Genomic DNA, 4,307 nt, shown 5'->3' with positions numbered 1-4,307 from the left:
AGGCATTTAAGAAACCAGTTGTGAAGAGAAGACAACACTAAGGGTTTATAGGTAAGATGCATATTTTGATTTAAGGGTAGAAACTTGGAGGCAGGGCAAAGTGGAGAAAGATGAGCAAAGGGTTACAAGATGATGGAAGTATGGAACAAATTAAACTTATCTGGGATGCATCCAACACTTGAGTTAAATCCACATGCTCTTTCTGCATGAAAATATCTCCTGAATTATAATGGGTAAGAGAAGGATCTTGATCCTTAAGTATATCATTTGTGTCTTTTAAATTTAAGTCAGTTGAAGAGTTGAACACTGCGAGCCAAATTCTATTTAATTTATTCAGCACCATATCTGTGTGAAATATAGTCCAATTACAGGCACTAGGTTACTTTGCCATGGCTTTAGCCATTTGGCTTTTATTTCCAGCAGGCTGTAATTAAATTATCACAATGCAGAAGCAGACAAGTTTCCCTTATATACGTGACTGCAATTAAAGACATGCAATCAACATTTTTTAAAGTGACTCCAATCAATTGGTTACAGTAAAGAATACCATGCAATAAAGCAGTCACTCCACCATTAAGACTGAAAGAGGGTTTCTATTTCAATAATCTAGTTCCCTTCTAGTATGAGTTCTGCTTTTGGATAATTTATTTAAAGTTCATTATGTGTCTACAGCATATATCATTTGCCCTCAGCTTGGGCTGCAGAAGTGCCATTATGGCCAATTACTTAGTGTGATAAAATCTGCCACAGTACAAACTGTTCCTTAATTAGATTTAAGTTTTGTCTAAATTCTATTTGTAATTCAGACAGCAAAATAACAACGCCAACAGCAAAGACTTGCTGTCTTCTTCCTTTGGTCCCTGTCATTATCTGTTGTAACCTTAGGGTAGTTCAGAATTGAAACTCCACACCTACATGCTTTTCTTGCAGTACCTGTCCCCACTCTGTGTTTCCATAAACAGTGCAGGGCTTGGGGTGTGGTCTGGCCTCTGGGGGAGCTCCTTGACCTGCATCCAGCCACAACATAGGGCACACGGATGAGGGCTCCAAAAGCCCCTGAGGGCAAGTGGCTGCCAGCAGGGACGGCAGGGTTGAGTGCCACTGATGTGCTTTTGGTGATCACAGGCGTTTGCCCTCTGACCTCTACGGTTTGCTACAACAGCATGCTGGTTGGTGGTGAACAAGCTGCTAGCAGAATGAAAGTCTCACAAAACCATGAAGAAGGTGGTGTGGGGAGCAGCTCCCAGCTGTGCCCTTCAGCTGGTTCCGTAGCTGTGCACTGTGAGCAGCAGGATGGTGCTCCCAGCATGAGAGAACACAGCACAGCTTAGCTGCAGCCATCAGCCTGGTTAACCACAGCAGAGGCTCCAGGTTTGTTTGGGAATGATGGCATTGCTGCACAACTGTGAATTGGAACCACTGGATTTATCCAAACCACTCCTGCACCATCCCCAGCCATGACAAGAGGTTTAAAATGGTTTTGCTCTTTAAAAACTATTGCCAGTGTTTGGCATACATATTTTCAAGCTCCAGCTTCAGTTTTCAAAGTATTTTAAATACATTTGAACCAAATGTTCTATACAAATTTAAATCCAAATCCTGCAACCTTTTTCTGTGCAATCTCACAAGTGAGGGTAGAAGCTACAGCAAGAAAATTCAGAGTGAAACAAGAAATAGAAGCAGTGATTCAGTATGATCCATTTTAACAGATCCAGGCCACAGAATTTTGAGGTCAGGCATCATCCTATAAGAAGCTGCATTCCTCTGGGAAAAAAATCATGCTAGATGTATCCATTTTTTTCCAGCAGAACATTTGCTCCATTTTACAAGAGGGCACTTCTCAGAAAATGCATTTACTGAATGCCATGCTAATAGTTATTTGCTATGTACATCAGTGACCATCTATTTTTGTTGTAGAGACTGTATACCAGGCTGTCTGTACGTTCCTCAAATCGTGCTCACATCACATATTGTATCTTGCAATCAGCTGCTTTACAAAATTGCATTAATTTATTCTGATGTTTCAGAAAAGTTCTATCTAAGACTAATGTCAAACTAAAACACCATTTAAAAATTTTACAGGGATGGAAATTTGCATAGCAGCTAATGACAAGCCTAAAAATAACTTATTTCTTGGCAACATCAATCTTGTTAATGAAGCAAAAGAATGAAATATTCCTCTATCAGTGGTTTCCCAGAAGCAAGAAGAAAAATGTTGACCAATTCCAGTAGCAAAAAGAATGTGAAAGCATTTCAACATCCACCCTGGGTTTTTTTTTGTTGTTGTTGTTGTGGTTTTGTTTTTGTTTTTAACTTATCCAACAAGGCTGCAAATGCATTATATGGAACAGTTATATTCTGGAAATTACTCTCTATACTTTTGGTCAGTAGCACAATAGAGCTAATCTGTCCTTCTTCTCCATTTGACACCTGATGAGAGCAGAAAGTGAACTTCATATACTAGGGGACACACATCAAACACTGTGGGCCTGAGAATCCCTTATATTACTGCTTTATTGTGCCTGTGCAGGCTCTTTCCTGAAATATGTATTTTAAAATAAAATTGGGTCTATATAGATATGATAAAAGGCTTCTAGATCAAGATCAGTTCTTATCAACACAGGAAGGTCTTTCCTTATTCATAAAAGTCACTTGTAATAAGAGCACTGATGAGCAGCTGAAAGACCTGATTATAAGTTGTTTTTAATGAGATGTCTGGAGTCTTATCTGTCAGTGAACACTAAACATTTCTCTCTTCCTTAAAAGCTAAGGAGAAAAAATGAACACAACAAATGACAACTTAGCCAGCTCCATCACCCAGCAAGACACTGGAGGTGATTTTCTCAAATGCATTGCGTGAAAAAGTTGGTCTGAAGACTTTGCACCTCCACATTAGGCATAACATGTTCTTCCTGGTGGGCTTCCCAGGAAATTCCATTGTCATTTGTGTTCACATCTTCAAAATAAGGCCTTGAAAGAGCAGCACCATAATAAGGTTGAACCTGGCACTCACAGACCTGCTCTACCCCACTGGCTTTCCCTTCCTGATGCCCTGTGCTACTGGGGAGCACTGCATTTTTGGTGAATTTGTGTGCAAGTTCATCTGCTTTGACTTCCACTTCAAATTGTACAGCAGTATCATCTTCCTCCCCCGCTTCAGCACCTTCTGCTACATGGTGATGGTTCACACCACCAAGTTCTTCCACACCCAGGGGAACATCCAGGGGACAGCAGTGGCTTGCACAGCCGTTTGGTTGATGTCACTGGAAGCTGCCAATTTCTTGATCCTTTCAAAAGGGACACAAAACATAAGGTCCTCATGCCTTAACCTTACCAGCTCTGAAAACCTGGGCACAATCAGCTGGCTGCTGACCAGCCTGGCCTTCTTCTTGCCCTTGCTGACAGTGACTCTGTGCCATGTGCTCGTCCTTTGCACCTTGGCCACTGGCCCCACACATGGGCTTGCCACAATCAAAAAGCTCTCAGACTTGCTGTTGTCCTCTTGGTGGCCTTCTATGTGTGCTTCTTCCCCTTCCATGTCTTTTGGCTCTGCTGCCTAAGATTGGAAGAAAAACTTTCCAAACAATATTAGAACTGATAACACAAACAGCAATCTTTTAATGAAAGCGTTCATTAAAAGACTGCTCTTTATTTTATCTATCTGTCTATATATACGGAAAAATTGAGAAAAAATTAATTAAATCATATTAGTCTGTAGAAGATGATTATAGATGAGTACCAGCCTGTATTAATCTATCAGTTGTGTATAATCCCAGATTATTCAGATTTCCTACTACAATAAATTAAGAGGCTCAAACATGAAGGATATGATGATGTCACATATCTTGACTCCAGAAGAAGTTTTGACTGTCTGAGATTACTCTCTTGTGTGTAAGCTAAGGAAACAGTCTGGAGCAAACTACTTTTACTAGCTCCAGAGTTTATGCTCAGAGTCAGGATATTAATGATTTACTGTCAGAGTAGGGGGAGCCACAGAGTGGAGATTGGACCACTCTGTCCTGGATTCAGGAGTATTTAGTGTTTTTATTATCAAATTGGATGATGAAATAAAATCTGGTTCTTATATTTACATATTTACATGAAGATGAGAGGACAAAATTAAACTGATGAATTACAGCTATGATCTGCAGGGACACAGACTGCTACTAAACAGTGACAGGTGCAAAGTTCTATGTTTAAGTAGAAATAATGAATTGTGCAAGCACAAAAGGAGAAAAAAACAAGAAACCATTATTTAGGTATCAGTTTTGTAGAGAAAGATCTGTGGTTACTGTGAATCATAGGCT

At 40.0% G+C, this 4,307-nt stretch overlaps 1 pseudogene; it reads left to right on the top strand.

The window, feature by feature from the left end:
* The first annotated feature begins 2,779 nt into the window (after window positions 1–2,779).
* LOC116992264 lies at window positions 2,780–3,592 on the top strand (annotated as a pseudogene).
* The last annotated feature ends 715 nt before the right edge of the window (window positions 3,593–4,307 follow it).

The sequence above is a fragment of the Catharus ustulatus genome, chromosome 2 (assembly GCF_009819885.2).
Source record: "Catharus ustulatus isolate bCatUst1 chromosome 2, bCatUst1.pri.v2, whole genome shotgun sequence".
Taxonomy (NCBI): Eukaryota; Metazoa; Chordata; class Aves; order Passeriformes; family Turdidae; genus Catharus; species Catharus ustulatus.
Note: the sequence above shows the minus strand (reverse complement) of the source record. Positions and strands in the feature narration are given on the sequence as shown.